Here is a 24670-nt window from a genome sequence, read left to right as displayed (position 1 = left end):
CTGCATGTAGTCAACACAACTTCTTAGCAAGGTTAATATAGTAAACTAAAACTAATACAAAAATAATAATGAAAAAACTATTTAGTCAACCGAAATAAAATGTTTAACAAACCAGTTTGAAAAATTCAAACTACACCAAAACTATTATCGTTGAAACCAAAAATAAAATAGAAGTTTGACTTTTTTCCCCCTAAACTTTGGTCAGAAATGGGGGTTTCAAGCTTTTGTGAAGTTTTCAAGCTATTGAAGCTGGCAGGTAAATGTTGTTAGGAGATGGTGGTTTCAAATAGCCTTAGAAATCAGTAGCTAACTTGATAATTCTTACAAGTTAAAAACCATAGGATTGTTGTAAACCCCTACTCCTCATTGGTGTAAACCCCTACTCCTCATTGGTGTAAACCCCTACTCCTCATTAGTGTAAACCCCTACCCCTCATTGGTGTAAACCCTTACTCCTCATTGGTGTAAACCCCTACTCCTCATTAGTGTAAACCCCTACCCCTCATTGGTGTAAACCCATACTCCTCTACTCCTCATTAGTGTAAACCCCTACTCCTCATTGGTGTAAACCCCTACTCCTCATTGGTGTAAACCCCTACTCCTCATTGGTGTAAACCCCTACTCCCCATTAGTGTAAACCCCTTATTGGTGTAAACCCCTACTCCTTATTGGTGTAAACCCCTACTCCTCATTGGTGTAAACCCCTACTCCTCATTGGTGTAAACCCCTACTCCTCATTGGTGTAAACCCCTACTCCTCATTGGTGTTAACCCCTACTCCTCATTAGTGTAATCCCCTACTCCTCATTGGTGTAAACCCCTACTCCTCATTAGTGTAAACCCCTACTCCTCATTGGTGTAAACCCCTACTCCTCATTAGTGTAAACCCCTACTCCTCATTGGTGTAAACCCCTACTCCTCATTAGTGTAAACCCCTACTCCTCATTGGTGTAAACCCCTACTCCTCATTAGTGTAAACCCCTACTCCTCATTAGTCTAAACCCCTACTCCTCATTGGTGTAAACACCTACTCCTCATTAGTGTAAACCCCTACTCCTCATTAGTGTAAACCCCTACTCCTCATTAGTGTAAACCCCTACTCCTCATTAGTGTAAACCCCTACTCCTCATTAGTGTAAACATGGGCGAGAGAGAGAGTTACCATATTTTTTTGCACCAGCCTCGGCGCTATTCCTTTTAAATCCAAGTCACAGATACTTTATCATATAAACCTAATCTTTGATCTGATTCATTACTTTATCTATTACTTCACCCCCAGTTGTAAGAAGTGACATCCCAAAAAAACACCATACAACACAAATGTCTTCTAGCCTCCCAGGCATGCTTTCTGTTCCAAACACTAAAACTAAATTGGAAACAGAAATAAAAACTGGCAAATCAGGTCTGAAAACATACTGAAACTACACTTAAAAACAAATATAAAAACACATACTATAACCCTGCCTCTTAGGTCCCTGGTTGTTGTCATATTTAGCCTGCTGGCAGTGAAGGGGCACCATTCTATTGAGTGACTATTATTTTTAAGTGTCTCAGACACTGTTGAGCAATGCGAGTAACAGCATATGCTTGGATGCAGGAGACAGTGTGTCTAAACACCCCGGTGGGGCAGGCAAGCAGCGTCTGTCTGTGTCTGCCTATAGGTCCACCCGGAGACTGGATGTGACAACTGAGTGCTACTGACAGGCTGACTCTCCTGTGGCAGTCAGCCCTGGTGGAGCCCAGTGAGAAAGTAGAGGAGAGGGGGTGGTGCTAGGACTGAATCACAATAGGACTCTAATGAGTAGGGAGGAGACAGCTTTTATTTGAATGTGCCACACTGTCAGGGAGCTTCAGACCCCGTTTACCTGAGGAGCTCTTTGATGTGGGACTCAGGTACCAGGGTACGGTCCCAGTACCTCTCTTACTCATGATAGGTTTCTCACAGGTAGTCACTGGCACCAGTCCTCTTCTATTATAGCAGGATGTTTCTAAAGCACACCTTTGGAAGTGTTGCTAGATATAGACTCATTGTCAATACAACACTGACGTAGCTAGCACAATATGAAATAGACACTGGTGTCAAAGTCCAATAACCCAATACGAAGAAAAATCAACACCAAAGGTTTGTATCATCATATGTACTACTGCCAACCAGTGGACTGCATGACAACTGCTTCTAAAGTTTGCTCTTACAGCAGTTTGGAATTGGAGTGCATTCTCCAAAGACATCTCCATACATATTTCCATTGATTAACACATACGCAGCTCACTGTGTAGATTAACAAATTTAGAGAGCCAAGTCATGATAATGTGATAAATGAATGAAGAAAACTCTATTTGAACATAATAGGACCAATAGTGTTGGAGTGATGGACAGCTGGGCAGTAGTGAGCACAGCAAACTCTCTCACTCCTCTTTCTCACTGGCAGCTCTGAGGAGAAAGTAAGAGATTTGTGTGTTTTATTACTGACTAATTAAAGTTTCTTGCTTTGACTCATGTTTTATTAAATTGTGTGTGTGTGTGTGTGTGTGTGTGTGTGTGTGGGGGGGGGTGGGGGGTGCATAATACACTCTAAACACACCTGTGTGCAGCCCTGATAGAGGTTGGGAGTCACCGCACAGGAAGGCCTTGTTTTCAAAAGAGTACTGGAGGTGAGAGTTGAAGCATGGGTACTTGACTATGGAGGTGGGGGTCCCCATGACAATGAGCAGGGCTTTGGGCCGAACGACTGCCATGTTGAAGCGCTTGGGGTTGGACTGCAATCACAGGATGCTTTGCAGGTCGTCGCACTGCACTGACTCATTCGCCCTCACCTGGAACAAGAGGTCATTTATTTAGATGTATTAAGATAGGTGTCAATTGCATCTACAATTCAGTCAATTCAGCAAGTGAAGTGATATACAACTCGTACAAAAGTTACACATTGTTTTTTCATATTTCAGAATGTATTCCCTGAATTGAAAATGAATGGACCTGAGACCCTATAAAGGGAGAAATTAGTCAAGTTCAATAATGAAAGAGGGGAATGTTACCGTGGACAAGATGATGACCAGGAACTCCGGTCTCTGGAACTCCTACACAGAGCCCAGCGTTATGTCAGACAGGCCCACCCTGTGGAGCAGCACACGGATCTTCTCTGGCTGAGGAGCAGAGGTTCAGGTGGTCAGACCGGTCAATTCGGTGTTCAGGGTTAAGGGAGAGGGACCACTGTACTAGTTGTGACAGAATAATGAACTTGTTATGGGTATTTGAGGATTTTTACAGCAATACTAGGCGAGTAACAAGTAAACTGTAACAGAATGGTACCCACTGTTGACAGTCTAAATGGTCATGCCATACTGACCTGTTTCCTGTAAGGAGCAATAATGCCAATGTCAGTGGCAGCTACAGGATTGTAGAGCTTCTTGGCCATCTGGCAGCAGTACAGCATCATCTGTACCGCCTCTCCAGGGTTGAACCACAAAGGGTTGTTGCCCTCCCTCATCTCTGTGCCATGAGAGAAGGAAAGCTGACTGGCATTATTGGTGTTCAACGTCTAGGCTCGATGCCGACAAGATAGGAAAACCTGTATTTGTCAAAATGTTCTCAACATGTCAGTGGGAGACGAGGAGAGGAAACGCAGACATTGAGAAATGGGAGGACAGAGGACATGACGAAGACACAATTAATCAATCAATCAATCAATCAATCAATCAAATGTATTTATAAAGCCCTTTTTACAACCCCAAACAGCAAGCAATGCAGATGTAGAAGCACGGTGGCTAGGAAAAAACTCCCTAGAAAGGCGAGAACCTAGGAAGAAACCTAGAGAGGAACCAGGCTATGTGGGGTGGCCAGTCATCTTCTGGCTGTGCTGGGTGGAGATTATAACAGTTCATGGCCAAGATGTTCAAACGTTCATAGATGACCAGCAGGGTCAAATAATAATAATCACAGTGGTTGTAGAGGGTGCAACAGGTCAGCACCTCAGGAGTAAATGTCAGTTGGCTTTTCATTGCCGATCATTCAGAGTTAGAGACAGCAGGTGCGGTTGAGAGAGTGAGTTGAAAACAGCAGGTCTGGGACAGGTAGAACGTCCGGTGAACAGGTCAGTGTTCCATAGCCGCAGGCAAAACAGTTGAAACTGGAGCAGCAGCACGACCAGGTGGACTGGGGACAGCAAGGAGTCAACAGGCCAGGTAGTCCTGAGGCATGGTCCTAGGGCTCAGGTCCCCCGAGAGAAGAGAAAGAGAAAGAAAGAGAAAGAGATTGAAAGAGAGAAAGATAATTAGAGGGAGCATACTTAAATTCACACAGGACACTGGATAAGACAGGAGAAATACTCCAGATATAACAGACTGACCCTAGCCCTCCGACACATAAACTATTGCAGCATAATTACTGGAGGCTGAGACAGGAGGGGTCGGGAGACACTGTGGCCCTGTCCAATGATACCCCCAGACAGGGCCAGCCAGGCAGGATATAAGCCCACCCACTTTGCCAAAGCACAGTCCCCACACTACTAGAGGGATATCTTCAACCACCAACTTACTACCCTGGGACAAGGCCGAGTATAGCCCACGAAAATCTCCCACAAGGCACGAACCCGAGGGGGGCGCCAACCCGGACAGGGAGATCACGTCAGAGACTCAACCCACTCAAGTGACGCACCCCTCCTAGGGAGAGCATGGAAGAACACCAGTAAACCAGTGAGTCAGCCCCCGTATTTGGGTTAGAGGCAGAGAATCCCAGTGGAATCCCACATGGATTCAAGGAAAGACTATTGAAAAAGATCCCATTGTCTTGAGTCTATTTTGGACAGAGAAAGACAGAAAGAAACATAACGAGAGAGCGAGAGAAACAGATAGAGCCCTCATCCTGACTCCATGGAATCCCTTGATGGGCAGATGGACCTCTGGGCCCTGACACACAGCTTCCCACTGTAAAACAGTCTAAAGGGCAGGGCCAGGAAGGCCTCCTGGGAACGGTAGTTATACACCAGCTTTGTCACCTGGAGGGAGAAGAGAGGACACCATGAGAATGCAATAAACTTTGGAGCCACCTATTTACAATGTGATCCTGTGTGGCTCAGTCAGTAGAACATGGTGCTTGCAACGCCTAGGGTTGAGGGCACGATATCGTTTTGAATAAAAGTGTGTTAAACATTATATTACAATGCAAGACAAAACATTATGCATCATCTGGATTCAGTTGGTGACTCACTATGCATGATTTAGATGACCATGGCACTGACAGGGAGTGTGTGTGTGTGAGTGTGTGTGCGTGTGTGTGTGTGTGTGTGTGTGTGTGTGTGTGTGTGTGTGTGTGTGAGTGTGTATTCACCAGCTTTGGGTTGTATCCCCCACTCTCTCTTGTGTACAGGGGGTTGGCCATCAGTCTCTCCAGCATGGACACCCCATGGCCCAATGCCTGCGCCAGCTTGGTCTTCACAATTGGACCCACCTGCCTGGGGTCTCAAGACAGAACTATGTGAAAGGTGGGGGTAGCAACAGAACATATGATTCACTTTTTGATCAAGAGGCCACAAAATCCAGTGACTGTTATGACTTCTGTCAGTTATGTGATGTGCAATGTTTTTCAACGGTTGCACCACTTTAGTAAGGGTGTTCCAGTTTTTTTGTGGTTGTAGTGTACTCTGTTTAGTCTAACCTGTCCGTCTCTCTCTGACAGAAGCCCTAGGGGGATCAATGCCACACTGAGGAATAAACAACAACTTTCATTATTTTAATACATGTTAACCTCCGTTGATGAAGGAGGTTAACAATGGACCTTAAAGGCCCAGTGCAATCCGAAATGTGATTTTCCTGTGTTATATATTTCCACACTATGAGGTTGGAATAATACTGTGAAATTGTGAAAATTATGATACTGCACTTCTACTGTAAGAACTGTTTGAAAAGACGGCCTGAAAATCCAGCCTGTTTTGATGGGAAGGAGTTTTGTTAATAGACCAATAGATCAAACCTTTTCCAATAACAGCTAGTTTTCCATTTCCTCCACACTCAGACTCCTCCCCGACAGTCCTAGCAACAAAAAAAAAACAATCACAGTAAGGTACTTTCATTTTTTACCCAGAAATGATTTGATATTGAGATAGAAATGGCTGCATTGGACCTTTAACATAAGGGAGCCTTGTTATCTTCTTGTCCCTTACCGCAGCCCAATCTGGTAGAGAAGGCCAGCGGTGGTACAGGTACTGACCACGAACCTGTCCAAGGAAGCATGTCGGATGTCCTTCCTAGCCCGAGAGTACTGCCTTATAACCTTAGGGATTGCCTACAGGAGATACAGACAGAGGCATAAACTGGTAGAGAAAATGGGATCGAGGCGGTGGGTGCAGTACCACTTCCTGTCGACAGGAGGTGTTGACGACGGGCCAGGCTCGTAGCGTGCAGGAACCCACTGTCATGGAGCTGGATACAGATGAGGTCAGCAGCACTGTTGAAGAGAGTGCACACCAGAACATAACTACTGGGCAGGTGGTAACACACCTACAGAATGGAAACAAGAGGAGACATTTCACTGTTTATCCAAAGAACTAGAATGAGGGCAACTTTTGTAAATAACTAAATACAACCAATTACAAGATACTTGACTGAGCTTGCCAGGTGCAATGGAATCAATGGAACATAGTTACCGTGCAACTCCTGCACATCTGGTACTCCAGGCAGGGCAGGCTGAACCAAACAGTCCAGTATTTGAATGAAAACAAATACTATTTGTACGCGGGTCTGGTTGTCAAAGCTCTTCTCTGTCCTTGCACCCCATTGGTGGAACGAGCTTCCCCCTGATGCTAGGACAGCAGAGTCCCTGCCCATCTTCCAAAAACCTCTGAAACCCTACCTCTTCAAAGAAGATCTTAAATAAGACATCACAGTCTTATCACCCCCCCCCCCCCCCTGTGTCTTTTCCTACTAGCACTGATTTGGCTTATAACTGAAAATTGTACTGACTACGACTTTGATATGTGGTTGTCTCACCTAGCTATCTTAAAATGAACACACAAAGTCGCTCTGGATAAGAGTGTCTGCTCAAATGTAAATGTAAAAGGTTGTGATATCCATTGAGTTGAGAAGTGTACAGTACAGAACCTGGAGCATGGCCTCCATGAGGGTGATCATCTTTCCTGTCCCTGGGGATCCAAAAAGGATGTACTGGGTGGGCCAGCACTCCCCTGCCAGGATATGCTTCACTGCCTTCCTCTGAGACATGTTCAGCTGCTGGTTGAAGAGCTGCCCTGAAATTGGGATGGGCTTAGATGGCATCCTGGAATCTGAGAAGATAAAATAGGCTCAATTCTCATTCCCTTCATTGATCAGTCTCAAAGGTACTAAACTGTCCTACTTGGGACAAGTTTTGATGCTATTTGTGTTTATGACACTTCAGTAGCTTTAGTGTACAAAGAATCTGTGCTGTCAGAATGAAGGAGCCCAAATGCTTCGATCTCCTGTTTTGGTTTGTGTGGCCTTTGAGACCATGTCAACAGGGATGCTTGATAGGGTCATCTCTTTTATTTCCTTGTCTGACTCCTCTGGCCACCACTCACACGTCCATAAAGGGGCCTGGAGCATCACGGCTGTGGAGAAGAACACTGGGAAGAGGAGAGAATGCACCATAAGGCATGGACCAGACCAGACAGCAGAGGAGGCTGGTGGGAGGAGCTATAGGAGGACGGGCTCATTGTAATAGCTGTAATGGAATCAATAGAACAGCATCAAACACATCAATCATAGGGAAACCACATGTTTGACTCCATTCCATATATTCCATTCCAGCCATTACAATGATTATGTTCCTCCCTTCGCTCCTCCCGACAGCCTCCTATGCCAGACAGGGAATAAAGTTATCTGGGTTGAGAAGAAGAAATAGTGAGACAAAATACTAAATATACTGGAAATGGGATTGGGAAGAAAATGCAACTCAAACGTACCACTCCCCCCTTAGTATGCTTGGTATGGGTCAATCTGTCAACACAAATATTATCATACATAATCCATATACTGTCAAAACTTCACTTTCTCTATGCTAGAGGAACAGAGCTCAACACTTCCAGGAACAACATTTTTCTTAGCGTTTAAACTGTACTTTTTTATCGTTTAAACAAAATCATAAAATGACATGAATTCACGATTCAGATATGGTTCTGCCCAGGGGGCGATACAGTTCAATCTACCTCAGTCCTGGTTAACTACCTACCGGTTGTCACTAGTTCCCACAGTCACAAATTTATAGAAGACGCCTATTTCTATGATTTTGCTTCTTAAAATCTGATTTTAAACCTATTCCTAAACTTAACCACACTACTGACCTCCTTATGCCTAACCTTAAATTACGACCAAAAATAAAATAAAACATTTCATGAATTTTTACAATATAGTCTATTTGACTTTGTGGCAACTAGGGGAAACTCTACCAGACGGCTCTCCCCTTACTCCTGTTACCCCACCCACTCAGCAGCAATGGTATTAATGCAGTTTTAGGTTCTCTGTTGTGTGCCTCTCCTTCATGATCTCAGTTGAAGTCCCACTTCTCATCAATATTATGGCTCGTTGCAGTGATGTATGACAGCATGTTCATAGACATCCAACAATCTGTTGTTAATGCCACATATGGTGTTTGAGAGCTTGTGCTTTGTGCTTGCTGAGCAACCATTGTACAATTTTTCCATCAGGGTCGTCACAGTTTTTCGACATGGCATCTTGTAGTCTGGTTCTAGATATGCCATTAGGGTATTGAAGCTGACATCCTCTACCATTGACAAAAGCTTAATATCAACTGCAATCACTTCTGTAATCAGCAATGATTTTCTCCCTTATCGCACTGCTGCCAACAACGGGTTGGGTCTCACAGTGTCTCCCTAACAGCATTGCACTTGTACTGTCACTGTAGCTCAATTCAACCTCACAAAGTTTGCATTTCATCACCTTCTCAATAAACTTCTCAAAGTATTGCCACTCAAAGGACTTTGCTGCTGTCGCTTTCCTGTCTCACTCTTCAATTGTTCCAACTGTTAATGACGATGATGTGTGGAGAGCTTTATATACGTGGCAAATAATTTAAAAGATGCATATCTTATCCTACTAACATTGTTAGTATTGTTGCATGAGGTATTTGTTGAATTGTTATTTGACCCTTTATGATGATGATCGGGACCTGTTAGTGGTCGTATTGTGATAACTGAAATTTGGACAACAAAAAAATCCTATGTGTTTTGGTTAGGGATATTTTCTAAATGTTAATGATCCCAATGTCGTTTAAACAATCACACCCCTACCCAGAACCTGTTGAAGGTGAACCTCTAGAGGCTTTCCCATGTAGCCATGCTGAAACTCCTGTTCACCCTCAGACTCACTTCCTCATGTTTGATCTGTGAAATACAACACAAGAAGTCATAGGCTAGGGACTTCATCTAGCTACACAGGAGAGAGGTGTAATTCAACAATGTGGACCAAACTGTCATCATTCAACATGTCCGTCATGGATACAGTAACTAGGTTAGGGGAAAAAAGCATTTCTGATTATACAGAATGTTAGTGGACAGCTTAATCAAGGTTATCTGTATTATTCCATAGAGACATGTGGATTGTAGGCTGATCATACTGTACTTCATTACATAATACAGAACAGAGACAGTGAGGTGGATGTGAAGCCATCACAGTGACCATCTGGGCAGCTTGAGGAGGGGGCAGTGGGGCTGCCGAGCAGTAGGGAGCGAAGTACTGGAGAAGACTCTCCTCTTTACTGCCAACTGTGACCTAAAGGCACCTCCCAGTGGTGAAAGAGGGAAGTGCAGCAGCAGCTCTGCACAACACCCCAAGTTCCTAGAATAGGACTTTTTTTGTTACCTTTATTTAACTAGGCAAGTCAATTTAAGAACAAATTCTTATTTACAATGATGGCCAAACGCTGACAACGCTGGACCAATTGTGCACCACCCTATGGGACTCCCAATCACGGCCGGATGTGATACAGCCTGGAATTGAACAAGGGACTGTAGTGATGCCTCTTGCACTGAGATGTAGTGCCTTAGACCGCTGCGCTACTCAGGAGGATGGAGGGACACAAATCATTGTTCAAAAAATGAAATCTCCATAAGCAATTGATTCAGTCAGATAATAGATAAAAGACAGCATTACATGTGATGCCACCAGAAATTGACAACCATGAATTGACGATCATGACCAGGAAGCCTGGACCGCGGGTAGAGCACAGGGCACACTATGGGGGTGTGCTTTCCGGATAGGCCCTGAATACCTCCATATTGGATCTGTGTTAGAGCAGGGTGCTGTAGGACTCCATTTCGTTGTACCGGTGGGTCTGTCACAGTACCTAGGGTGAACTGCTCCTCTGAGTCTCAGCCAGCAAACTCACAGCACTTCAGTCTATGGGTCTCTAAGCCTTGGTTCCTGTCAAGAGAAAAATTATGATACAACTCATAATAAAATGATATTCAGCAAGTCTTGGTAGGACAATGATGCTACAAATAGTGCATAAATGTTATTAAAATCAACACATCAGGGTATTTACCGATTAACAGGGTGGTTCTATGTCATTTAACTCTGCGTCTCACAAAGACACCGTGGTTGGAACCAAAAATCTCAAATGTTTGGTTCAAATTTGGACTCATCAGACCAAAGGACGGATTTCCACTGGTCTAATGTCCATTGCTCGTGTTTCTTGGCCCAAGCAAGTCTCTTCTTATTATTGGTGTCCTTTAATAGTGGTTTCTTTGCAGTAATTCGACCATGAAGGCCTGATTCACAGTCTCCTCTGAACAGTTGATGTTGAGATGTGTCTTGAATTCTGCATTTATTTGGGCTGCCATTTCTGAGGCTGGTAACTCTGAACTGGCACGTGACTCAGCTCACTTGCTAGGCATGGTCCCAGCAATTTTGCACCCTATAGGCAATATAAAATAATAAAAAATTATTTAAGAAATAGTTTAAACAGGAACTCCAGAGGAGTAATATGATCACATTTTTGGGTTCTAGTCAAGATTCTAGCAGCCGTGTTTTGCACTAGCTGAAGTTTATTTAGTGCTTTATCCGGGTAGCTGGAAAATAGAGCATTGCAGTAGTCTAATCTAGAAGTGACAAAAGCATGGATTAGCTTTTCTGTATCATTTTTGGACAAAAAGTTTCTGATTTTTGCATTGATACAAAGATGGAAAAAAACTGTCCATTAAATATTCTTGATAAGTTCATCAAAACTGCAGAGAAGAATGGGAGAAACTCCCCAAATCAAAGTTTATTTGTCACGTGTGCCAAATACAACAGGTGTGTAGACCTTACAGTGAAATGCTTACTTACAGGCTCTAACCAATAGTGCAAAAAAGGTATTAGGTGAACAATAGGTATGTAAAGAATTAAAACAACAGTAAAAAGGTGTGCCAAGAAGACTCGGGGCTGTAACCACTGCCAAAGGTGCTTCAACAAAGTACTGAGTAAAGGGTCTGAAAACTTATGTAAATATGATATTTCAGTTTGTATTTTTTATAAATTTGCTAAAAATTCAACAAAAACTGTTTTTGCTTTGTCATTATGGGGTATTGTGTGTAGATTGATGAGGGGAAAAAACAATTTCATCAATTTTAGAATAAAGCTGTAATGTAGCAAAATGTGGAAAAGGTCACGGGTTCTGAATGTTTTCAGAATGCACAGTATTTGCATATGTTATGGCAAAGTATCTGTTCTTCTATATCAGCATGTCTACAGATTCTCGCTTTTCCCTGTTTTTGGTTGCTTGGAAACATTGATACTGGAGACTGTTATCTGTAAAAACTGTGTAAGCAAGCATTTATTGTTGCTAAGAAATGCAATGTGAAGTTATGTATCACTAGATTTGATTTATTACAAGATTAAGGGTATACTGGGCAACTTTCATGTCTGGATGCCTTATATGGAATACTGTACGACTCAAAGTGTCTATGTTGAAAACATGCCCACGTCAGGGGAGATACATATTTAGGCAATCCCTAGCTTCTGGGCTGCTCATTCCTGGCCCTGGGGATCTGCCGTCCTGTGGGTTGTCACTCTGGCCTTGGCCTAACACACCTAAAACCAATAAATGAATATTTCGCAAAGATCCGAAAGCTGAGTGGGGTGTGTTTGATTGGAGCGCTGTAGGGTGGTGGACCCCTAGGGACAGGACGGGGCGACCCAGCTATATAGTGTAAAAAGAGCTCTACAGTACTATTAGGTCAATGTGATTTAATTATATGAGGATTTGCTGTTTCTGTGTGTTATTGTATATATATTTTTTTTGGTGTGTTTTTTGTTGTTGTTTCCAAATGTGGGAACTGGGAAGGAAATAGTGTTGGGAGAGAGATGAGTTATTGACTAGACAGCTGGGGTCGGGCATGCAGGCGGCTCGGGCTGGCTGGGTGGACTGGCTGACATTTGATATAGAGGATGTCTTAAAGACAATCAAAAGTTTTTGTGTTTTTTTCAAGTTGTTCATTTGTTAGGCTATTGGTTAAACGTGCAACACAATATTTATTATTGAATTACCTTTGACCTAGTTCAGTCTTTTTAATCACTTAAACATATTAAATAATGATCTCATACCTAGCTTGATGACTGTGGGCATTTTTGCTTACTTTTTGTTCTAAATAGAGATGGCATATTGAATTGTGTAAAAATGCAGGAAATGAGCTTTAGATGGCCCAAAAAATTCTGGGGTAGGATCCGCCAGGTTATGTCCCTCCCCCCAATTCTAAAACCAAAGTGGCACCTGTGCTTGTCATATTCAAAATATTTAAAATATGACTGGAACATTATTTCCTCAACATCTTGAGTTTTTTGTCAATAAATATGAATAGATACTTGGACATAAAACAGGCAGATTAAAATGGATAAAACAATGATAAAAAGTCAAACAAATAGGAGTCTAAAATAGTGTAAACACTTCTTACTTCATCCTTGCATTCTCTCAAACATTCTCTCAAACATGTGCCCTTATCCACCAGCACCCTTACCCACCAGCATTTAATCAGCAGGCCAAATTGGTGGGACACCATTAGAACGCATTAGAACACATGTGTTCAAACACTAGAGCTGGGACAATAAACGTATCACAAGATGTTTTCCATGGTCAAATTAAAACACAAAGCAGACCAGATTCTTTGGTCCTTTTAAAACCTACTGTGGGTCAAATATTGTGTGATATAGCTTGTAAAATAAATGTGACTCTGGATGACAAAACAAAACTAAACACACATGAAACAATTTCACAATAAAGTATAGACTGAATGGGATGAAATTATTAGATATATTTAAATTATTGTTAGAGTTGGTAAAATAATAACTAAGCAAGTACCTGGATTATATAGAAACAAACAAGCAATACTTATCATATAAAGGAAAATGGCTGTTTGAGAGGTGAAAATCTCATCCTCACTCCGCCTTCTTGTGACCTGCCCCCACCCTGTTCATGCTTCCTCTTTCTTGCGACCAGCCTCCCCCTCTTTGTGACCTGCCTCCACATGCCTGTGACCTGCTTTCAGGATGTTACTCTACATCACGTGTCAAACTCATTTCACGAAGGGTCGAGTGTCTGCGTGTTTTCACTCCTCCCTTGTACTTGATTGATGAATTAAAGTAATCAGTTAGTAACAAACTCCCCACACCTGGTTGTCTAGGGCTTAATTGAAAGGAAAAAACAAAAACCTGCTTACATTAGACCCTGCCATTTTAACCCCATTATAGAACTTTGAGGGTTTATGACAAATCCCTTCTAGTAATAAAAGGATCTCTATGTCCTTATCAATGAAACATCACAATACGGTATAGACTGTTCGATTTGAATGCTGGGGGGCAAGGAGAAACACCAGCTCCACTAAAACCATTGACAACTATATGCCATTTTCAATGGATTGTTAAATAAATTCTATAACTATTTGGTTTTAATATCATCCCCTCTTGAAGAGCATAGTAAGAAATGCACATTTCTGATTATTCCACAGTTAGCTCTATCATCAGAGTTACACAGCAAGTAATTGCATTATTTTCATAATCAGTAAACATGAATTGATTATGTAATTTCAGATATGTGTGGGTAGCCTATCCATTTGCCATCTAGCTAGGCTTTTGGAAAGAGCTTGACATTGGCAACGCCTCCTCCTGGTAAAGTTGTCAGACAAAATTATTTCAACACCATAATAGATAGAAGGCAAATCAAACAATATTTGGATATTGCCATCTTTACTGAACAAAAATATAAATGCAAAATGCAACAATTTCAAAGATTTGACTGAGTTACAGTTCATAGAAGGAAATCAGTCAATTTAAATAAATAAATTAGGACCTAATCTATGGATTTCACATGACTGGGCAGGGGCACAGTCATGGGGGGCCTGGGAGGGCATAGGCCCACCCACTTGAGAGCCAGGTCCACCCACTGGGGAGCCAGGTCAATCAGAGTTTTTCCCCCAAAAAAGGGCTTTATTATAGACATAAATACTTCTCAGCACTCCCCCTCCCCATCACCACAGGTGAAGAAGCCGAAAGTGGAGGTCCTGAGCTGGCGCGGTTACACGTGGTCTGCGGTTGTACTGACAAATTCTCTAAAACAATGGAGGTGACTTATGGTAGAGAAATGAACATTCAATTCTCTGGCAACAGCTCTGTTGGACATTCCTGCAGTCAGAAAGTCAATTGCACGCTCCCTCAAAACTTGACATATGTGGCATTGTGTTGTGTGACAAAACTGCACATTTTAGATTGTCCTTTGATTGTTCCCAGTACAAGGTGCACCACTGTAATGATATGTGATATGCCACACCTGTCAGGTGGATGGATTATCTTGGCAAAGGAGAAATACTCACGATCAAGGACGTAAACACATTTGTGTGTAACAGGGTTATATTGGTGATTCCCCTTGCCACTTTATTGTTAAGCCAATGGGTTTTTGGTTTTAGTTTTGTCTTGCCTTCACCTACTCAACATGGCATCTTATTGGCTGGTTTGCGTAGCTTGCTTACGAGGGAGGATGTTTCATTAGAATAATCCCAGTGAACAAGCACCAAGCCAGCGGTAAGTTGTTGGTTGCAAAGCACTGCACATCAAAAGTGATTTTTATACTCCCAAGTGATGATTTAAATGTACAATTTATATAAATTTGTTTGTAAATGTTATTCGAACATCACACATAAGATGCAGCGTTTTTTGGTGCATATTTGTTATGCATTTTGTTGTAGAGAATTCCAGCTAATACTAGCTAGCAACTTACTGTGTCTGGTGGGGGGTTCGTATATTTTGTACAGTGCATCACGTGCAGAGTTGGATGGTGAGCTGTGCATTGCATGACGTGCAATTTTGTGCTGTTTCTATCAGAATAAAGCTCCATGACTGGTGCTACAAGTTGGAGCTTGTGTTGATGATTGATTGTACACAACAAAAGAAGAGTACTGTTACATGTGCACAACATTTTAGAGAAATAAGCTTTTTGACCATATAGACAATTTCTGTGATCTTTTATTTCAGCTCATGAAAAATGGGACCAACACTTGTTGCGCTTATTTCTTTGTTCAGCATAGTTTATCCAATGAAAGTTAGCTTGTTAACTAACCATATTGATGTAATCTGTTATTACCTATCTCACCAATTTGACTTGGTCCATCAATCAATGTAGCCTGTCATGTCTGTCAGCAGCAATTGTGATGAAACACTTAAAAACAATGTTGAAAATGGGATAATGTTAGCTAACTTTCCTAGATAGGCCTACTTAGGTTTGGGAAAAAAGTACATTAGGTCTACCTACCAACCACTATGTTTAGCCAACTGTACAAAGCTTCTACCGGTATCTTGCAAAGTAAACATTGTCAGCTAACAATATATTGGCAAATGCTCCCTTCTGCTGCTTGTCAGGCAGAGCCCACAAAGGACAGGAAATTAAGCACTCATATTTGTCAGGTACAGTTCACTTTTATATCACTCAAATATCCAATTAATGGTGGACAATATTGAGCGATATCATGAGGCTACCTTCACGTATCTGAAATTACATACTGGTCACATATCCTGGGGTGGCAGCGTAGCCTAGTGGTTAGAGTGTTGGACTAGTAACTGGAAGGTTGCAAGTTCAAATCCCCAAGCTGACAAGGTACAAATCTGGTGTACTGCCCCTGAACAGGCAGTTAACCCACTGTTCCTAGGCTGTCATTGAAAATAAGAATTTTGTTCTTAACTGACTTGCCTAGTTAAATAAAGGTACATTCAAAAATATATAATTTTTTCTTCACAGAAGTAGTGCACTGGGCATTTACTAGTAGTGTTATTAGCAGACCGATATAGCACAGGCAAAAAAAATCTCAACACCTCCAAACATCTTCCTGTGGCTAGGACAGAGGATGAAAAGCATGCAGTTACTTGCTGTATAACTCTGATGCTAGAGCTAACTGTGTGCTATTGTTTTGAATAGAATAATTTGACAGAGCTAAACGTGCGCAATTGTTTTGCATGGAATAATCTGAAATGTGTAGTTTGACAATGCTCTTCAAGAGGTGATGCTACAACCAAATAGTTAACATATATTTATATTAACAATCCCTTGAAAACGGAACGCAGATGTCACTGCTTCGAATCGGAACGCTCTGGACCTTATTGTGGCATTTTACTGATAACGACCTATTAAGAAATTTACAGCATGGTGATGTCACCATGGAAGGCCAAAATGCCATCCCACCAAAACAGGCAGACATTTCTGGTATTTTCAAACAGCTCTAACGCTAAAGTGGCATAATCATCATTTTCAGAATTTCACAGTATTTTTCCAACCTCTTAGTGTGAAAATATATATAAAACACAGGAACATTTCGTTTTACTAGGGGCGGCAGGTACACTGGTGGGGAGGAACGTTGGGCCAATAACTTAAAGGTTGCTGGAGCGAATCCCCGAGCTGACAAAGTAAAAATCAGTGTTCTGAGCAAGGCAGAAAAAATGTCCTGTTTTAGGTCAGTTAGGATCACCACTTAATTTTAAGAACGTGAAATGTCAGAATAATAGTAGAGAGAATGATTTAGTTCAGCTTTTATTTCTTTCATCACTTTCCCAGTGGGTCAGAAGTTTACATACACTCAATTAGTATTTAGTAGCATTGCCTTTAAATTGTTTAACTTGGGTCAAACGTTTTGGGTAGCTTCCCACAATAAGTTGAGGGAATTTTGGCCCATTCCTCTTGACAGAGCTGGTGTAACCAAGTCAGGTTTGTAGGCCTCCTTGCTCGCACACTCCAATACCTTGACTTTGTTGTCCTTAAGCCATTATGCCACAACTTTGGAAGTATGCTTGGGGTCATTGTCCATTTGGAAGTCCCATTTGTGACCAAGCTTAAACTTTCTGACTGATGTCTACCAAGAGAATTCTCTTCTATTATAATAACAGCAGTATATATCCACCCCTAAGCAGACACATCGATGCCCTGCGACAAACCATCAAACAGGCAATGCGTCAATACAGGGCAAAGAAAGAAATCATACTACACTGGCTCCGACGCTCGTCGGATGTGGCAGGGCTTGTAAACTATTACAGACTACAAAGGCAAGCAACACTGAGGCATGCATGAGAGCATCAGCTGTTCCTGACGACTGTGTTATCACGCTCTCCGTAGCTGACGTGAGTAAGACCTTTAAACAGGTCAACATACACAAGGCTGTGGGGACAGACGGATTACCAGGACGTGTGCTCCGGGCATGTGCTGACCAACTGGCAGGTGTCTTCACTGACATTTTCAACATGTCCCTGATTGAGTCTGTAATACCAACATGTTTCAAGCAGACCACCATAGTCCCTGTGACCAAGAACACAAAGGCAACCTTCCTAAATGATTACGGACCCGTAGCACTCACGTCCGTAGCCATGAAGTGCTTTGAAACTTTAGAGGGTGGTGCGTACAGCCCAGTACATCACTGGGGCAAAGCTGCCTGCCATCCAGGACCTCTACACCAGGCAGTGTCAGAGGAAGGTCCTAAAAATTGTCAAAGACCCCAGCCACCCCAGTCATAGACTGTTCTCTCTACTACCACATGGCAAGCGGTACCAGAGTGCCAAGTCTAGGACAAAAAGGCTTCTCAACAGTTTTTACCCCCAAGCCATAAGACTCCTGAACAGGTAACCAAATGGTTACCTGGACTATTTGCATTGTGTGCCCCCCCCAACCCCTCTTTTACGCTGCTGCTACTCTCTGTTTATCATATATGCACAGTCACTTTAACCATACCTACATGTACATACTACCTCAATTGGCCCGACCAACCAGTGCTCCCACACATTGGCTAAAAGGCTATCTGCATTGTGTCCCACCACCTGCCAACCCCTCTTTTTAGCTACTGCTACTCTTTGTTCATCATATATGCATAGTCACTTTAACCATATCTACATGTGCATACTACCTCAATAAGCCTGACTAACCTGTGTCTGTATATAGCCTTGCTACTGTTATTTTGAAACGTCTTTTTACTGTAATTGTATTTCTTCACACACACACACACACACAGTTGGTTAGAGCCTGTAAGTAAGCATTTCACTGTAAGGTTTACACCTGTTGTATTCGGCGCACGTGACATATAAACTTTGATTTGGACTCTATTTAAACTGGAAACCACATATCCTGAGGCTGCATTCATTGTAGCTGGGGATTTTAACAAGGCTAATCTGAAAACAAGACTCCCTATATTTGATCATCATATCGAATGCGCTACCCGGGCGGAAAAATCATGGACCATTGTTACTCTAACTTCCGCGACACATACAAAGCCCTGCCCCGCCCTCCTTTCGGAAAATCTGACTACAACTCCATTTTGTTGCTCCCAGCCTACAGACAGAAACTAAAACAAGAAACGCCCATGCTCAGGTCTGTTTACGCTGGTCCAACCAATCTAATTCCATGCATCAAGATTGCTTCGATCACGTGGACTGGGATATGTTCCGCATAGATTTGGACAACAACATTGATGAATACGCTGATTCGGTGAGCGAGTTTATTAGCAAGTGCATCGGTGATGTTGTACCCACAGCAACTATTAAAACATTCCCCAAACAGAAACCGTGGATTGATGGCAGCATTCGTGCAAAACTGAAAGCGCGAACCACTGCTTTTAATCAGGGCAAGGCGACCAGTAACATGACCGAATACAAACAGTGTAGCTATTACCTCTACAAGGCAATCAAACAAGAAAAGCGTCAGTATAGAGACGAAGTATATTCGCAATTCAACGGCTCAGACTAGAGAGGTATGTGGCACAGTCTACAGTCAATCACAGACTACAAAAAGAAAACCAGCCCCGTCGCAGACCACAATGTCCTGCTCCCAGACAAACTAAACAACTTCTTTGCTCGTTTTGAGGTCAAAAGTGCCAACGACACAGCCCGCTACCAAAACCTGCGGGCTCTCCTTCACCGCAGCCAACGTGAGTAAAGTATTTAAACGTGTTAACCCTCGCAAGCTGCCGGCCCAGACGGCATCCCTAGCCGCGTCCTCAGAGCATGCGCAGACCAGCTGGCTGGTGTGTTTACGGACATATTCAATCCATCCCTATCTTGGTCTGCTGTTCCCACATGCTTCAAGAGGGCCACCATTGTTCCTGTTCCCAAGAGAGCTAAGGTAACTGAGCTAAATCACTATCACCCCATAGCACTCACTTCCGTCATCATGAAGTGCTTTTTAGTCAAGGATCATATCACCTCACCCCTACCTGACACCCTAGACCCACTCCAATTTGCTTACCACCCCAATAGGTCCACAGACGACGCAATCGCAATCACACTGCACACTGCCCTAACCCACCTGGACATGAGGAATACCTATGGAAGAATGCTGTTCATCGACTACAGCTCAGCATTTAACACCATAGTACCCTCCAAACGCGTTATTACGCTTGAGACCCCAGGTCTCAACTCCGCCCTGTTCAACTGGGTCCTGGACTTCCAGGACCCAGTTGCAGACGACACTACAGTGGTAGGCTTGATTACCAACAACGACGAGACGGCCTACAGGGAGGAGGTGGGGGCCCTCGGAGTGTGATGTCAGGAAAATAACCTCATACTCAACGTCAACAAAACAAAGAAAATGATCGTGGACATCAGGAAACAGCAGAGGGTGCACCCCCCTATCCACATCGATGGGACAGTGGTGGAGAAGGTGGAAAGTTAAGTTCCTCGGCATACACATCAAGGACAAACTGAATTGGTCTACCCACACAGACAGCATGGTGAAGAAGGCACAACAGCGCCTTCAATATATCCACAGAACGCGTCTCCTTCCTGAGCGGTATGACGGCTGCGTGGTCCCATGGTGTTTATACTTGCGTACTATTGTCTGCCAACCCCTCTTTTTAGCTACTGCTACTCTTTGTTCATCATATATGCATAGTCACTTTAACCATATCTACATGTGCATACTACCTCAATAAGCCTGACTAACCTGTGTCTGTATATAGCCTTGCTACTGTTATTTTGAAACGTCTTTTTACTGTAATTGTATTTCTTCACACACACACACACACACAGTTGGTTAGAGCCTGTAAGTAAGCATTTCACTGTAAGGTTTACACCTGTTGTATTCGGCGCACGTGACATATAAACTTTGATTTGGACTCTATTTAAACTGGAAACCACATATCCTGAGGCTGCATTCATTGTAGCTGGGGATTTTAACAAGGCTAATCTGAAAACAAGACTCCCTATATTTGATCATCATATCGAATGCGCTACCCGGGCGGAAAAAATCATGGACCATTGTTACTCTAACTTCCGCGACACATACAAAGCCCTGCCCCGCCCTCCTTTCGGAAAATCTGACTACAACTCCATTTTGTTGCTCCCAGCCTACAGACAGAAACTAAAACAAGAAACGCCCATGCTCAGGTCTGTTTACGCTGGTCCAACCAATCTAATTCCATGCATCAAGATTGCTTCGATCACGTGGACTGGGATATGTTCCGCATAGATTTGGACAACAACATTGATGAATACGCTGATTCGGTGAGCGAGTTTATTAGCAAGTGCATCGGTGATGTTGTACCCACAGCAACTATTAAAACATTCCCCAAACAGAAACCGTGGATTGATGGCAGCATTCGTGCAAAACTGAAAGCGCGAACCACTGCTTTTAATCAGGGCAAGGCGACCAGTAACATGACCGAATACAAACAGTGTAGCTATTACCTCTACAAGGCAATCAAACAAGAAAAGCGTCAGTATAGAGACGAAGTATATTCGCAATTCAACGGCTCAGACTAGAGAGGTATGTGGCACAGTCTACAGTCAATCACAGACTACAAAAAGAAAACCAGCCCCGTCGCAGACCACAATGTCCTGCTCCCAGACAAACTAAACAACTTCTTTGCTCGTTTTGAGGTCAAAAGTGCCAACGACACAGCCCGCTACCAAAACCTGCGGGCTCTCCTTCACCGCAGCCAACGTGAGTAAAGTATTTAAACGTGTTAACCCTCGCAAGCTGCCGGCCCAGACGGCATCCCTAGCCGCGTCCTCAGAGCATGCGCAGACCAGCTGGCTGGTGTGTTTACGGACATATTCAATCCATCCCTATCTTGGTCTGCTGTTCCCACATGCTTCAAGAGGGCCACCATTGTTCCTGTTCCCAAGAGAGCTAAGGTAACTGAGCTAAATCACTATCACCCCATAGCACTCACTTCCGTCATCATGAAGTGCTTTTTAGTCAAGGATCATATCACCTCACCCCTACCTGACACCCTAGACCCACTCCAATTTGCTTACCACCCCAATAGGTCCACAGACGACGCAATCGCAATCACACTGCACACTGCCCTAACCCACCTGGACATGAGGAATACCTATGGAAGAATGCTGTTCATCGACTACAGCTCAGCATTTAACACCATAGTACCCTCCAAACGCGTTATTACGCTTGAGACCCCAGGTCTCAACTCCGCCCTGTTCAACTGGGTCCTGGACTTCCAGGACCCAGTTGCAGACGACACTACAGTGGTAGGCTTGATTACCAACAACGACGAGACGGCCTACAGGGAGGAGGTGGGGGCCCTCGGAGTGTGATGTCAGGAAAATAACCTCATACTCAACGTCAACAAAACAAAGAAAATGATCGTGGACATCAGGAAACAGCAGAGGGTGCACCCCTATCCACATCGATGGGACAGTGGTGGAGAAGGTGGAAAGTTAAGTTCCTCGGCATACACATCAAGGACAAACTGAATTGGTCTACCCACACAGACAGCATGGTGAAGAAGGCACAACAGCGCCTTCAATATATCCACAGAACGCGTCTCCTTCCTGAGCGGTATGACGGCTGCGTGGTCCCATGGTGTTTATACTTGCGTACTATTGTCTGCCAACCCCTCTTTTTAGCTACTGCTACTCTTTGTTCATCATATATGCATAGTCACTTTAACCATATCTACATGTGCATACTACCTCAATAAGCCTGACTAACCTGTGTCTGTATATAGCCTTGCTACTGTTATTTTGAAACGTCTTTTTACTGTAATTGTATTTCTTCACACACACACACACACAGTTGGTTAGAGCCTGTAAGTAAGCATTTCACTGTAAGGTTTACACCTGTTGTATTCGGCGCACGTGACATATAAACTTTGATTTGGACTCTATTTAAACTGGAAACCACATATCCTGAGGCTGCATTCATTGTAGCTGGGGATTTTAACAAGGCTAATCTGAAAACAAGACTCCCTATATTTGATCATCATATCGAATGCGCTACCCGGGCGGAAAAAATCATGGACCATTGTTACTCTAACTTCCGCGACACATACAAAGCCCTGCCCCGCCCTCCTTTCGGAAAATCTGACTACAACTCCATTTTGTTGCTCCCAGCCTACAGACAGAAACTAAAACAAGAAACGCCCATGCTCAGGTCTGTTTACGCTGGTCCAACCAATCTAATTCCATGCATCAAGATTGCTTCGATCACGTGGACTGGGATATGTTCCGCATAGATTTGGACAACAACATTGATGAATACGCTGATTCGGTGAGCGAGTTTATTAGCAAGTGCATCGGTGATGTTGTACCCACAGCAACTATTAAAACATTCCCCAAACAGAAACCGTGGATTGATGGCAGCATTCGTGCAAAACTGAAAGCGCGAACCACTGCTTTTAATCAGGGCAAGGCGACCAGTAACATGACCGAATACAAACAGTGTAGCTATTACCTCTACAAGGCAATCAAACAAGAAAAGCGTCAGTATAGAGACGAAGTATATTCGCAATTCAACGGCTCAGACTAGAGAGGTATGTGGCACAGTCTACAGTCAATCACAGACTACAAAAAGAAAACCAGCCCCGTCGCAGACCACAATGTCCTGCTCCCAGACAAACTAAACAACTTCTTTGCTCGTTTTGAGGTCAAAAGTGCCAACGACACAGCCCGCTACCAAAACCTGCGGGCTCTCCTTCACCGCAGCCAACGTGAGTAAAGTATTTAAACGTGTTAACCCTCGCAAGCTGCCGGCCCAGACGGCATCCCTAGCCGCGTCCTCAGAGCATGCGCAGACCAGCTGGCTGGTGTGTTTACGGACATATTCAATCCATCCCTATCTTGGTCTGCTGTTCCCACATGCTTCAAGAGGGCCACCATTGTTCCTGTTCCCAAGAGAGCTAAGGTAACTGAGCTAAATCACTATCACCCCATAGCACTCACTTCCGTCATCATGAAGTGCTTTTTAGTCAAGGATCATATCACCTCACCCCTACCTGACACCCTAGACCCACTCCAATTTGCTTACCACCCCAATAGGTCCACAGACGACGCAATCGCAATCACACTGCACACTGCCCTAACCCACCTGGACATGAGGAATACCTATGGAAGAATGCTGTTCATCGACTACAGCTCAGCATTTAACACCATAGTACCCTCCAAACGCGTTATTACGCTTGAGACCCCAGGTCTCAACTCCGCCCTGTTCAACTGGGTCCTGGACTTCCAGGACCCAGTTGCAGACGACACTACAGTGGTAGGCTTGATTACCAACAACGACGAGACGGCCTACAGGGAGGAGGTGGGGGCCCTCGGAGTGTGATGTCAGGAAAATAACCTCATACTCAACGTCAACAAAACAAAGAAAATGATCGTGGACATCAGGAAACAGCAGAGGGTGCACCCCCCTATCCACATCGATGGGACAGTGGTGGAGAAGGTGGAAAGTTAAGTTCCTCGGCATACACATCAAGGACAAACTGAATTGGTCTACCCACACAGACAGCATGGTGAAGAAGGCACAACAGCGCCTTCAATATATCCACAGAACGCGTCTCCTTCCTGAGCGGTATGACGGCTGCGTGGTCCCATGGTGTTTATACTTGCGTACTATTGTTTGTACAGATGAACGTGGTACCTTCAGGCGTTTGGAAAATTCTCCCAGGGATGAACCAGGCTTGTGGAGGTCTACAATTTATTTTTCTGGGGTCTTGGCTGATTTCTTTTGATTTTCCCATGATGTCAAGCAAAGAGGCACTAAGTTTGAAGGTAGGCCTTGACATACATCTCCAATTGACTCAAATTATGTCAATTAGCCTTTCAGAAGCTTCTAAAGCCATGACATCATTTTCTGGAATTTTTCAAGCTGTTTAAAGGCACAGTCAACTTAGTCAAAAGTAAACTTCTGACCCACTGGAATTGTGATACAGTAAATTATAAGTGAAATAATCTGTCT

The 24670-nt window shown here is 43.4% G+C and overlaps 1 pseudogene; it reads right to left on the bottom strand.

Annotated features, from left to right (window-relative positions):
- Positions 1-1691: 1691 nt before the first annotated feature.
- LOC112260499 lies at positions 1692-12586 on the bottom strand (annotated as a pseudogene).
- Between the last annotated feature and the right edge of the window lie 12084 nt (positions 12587-24670).

Source organism: Oncorhynchus tshawytscha, linkage group LG01 (assembly GCF_018296145.1).
Source record: "Oncorhynchus tshawytscha isolate Ot180627B linkage group LG01, Otsh_v2.0, whole genome shotgun sequence".
Classification (NCBI taxonomy): domain Eukaryota; kingdom Metazoa; phylum Chordata; class Actinopteri; order Salmoniformes; family Salmonidae; genus Oncorhynchus; species Oncorhynchus tshawytscha.
This window is presented reverse-complemented; position numbering and strand designations above follow the sequence as displayed.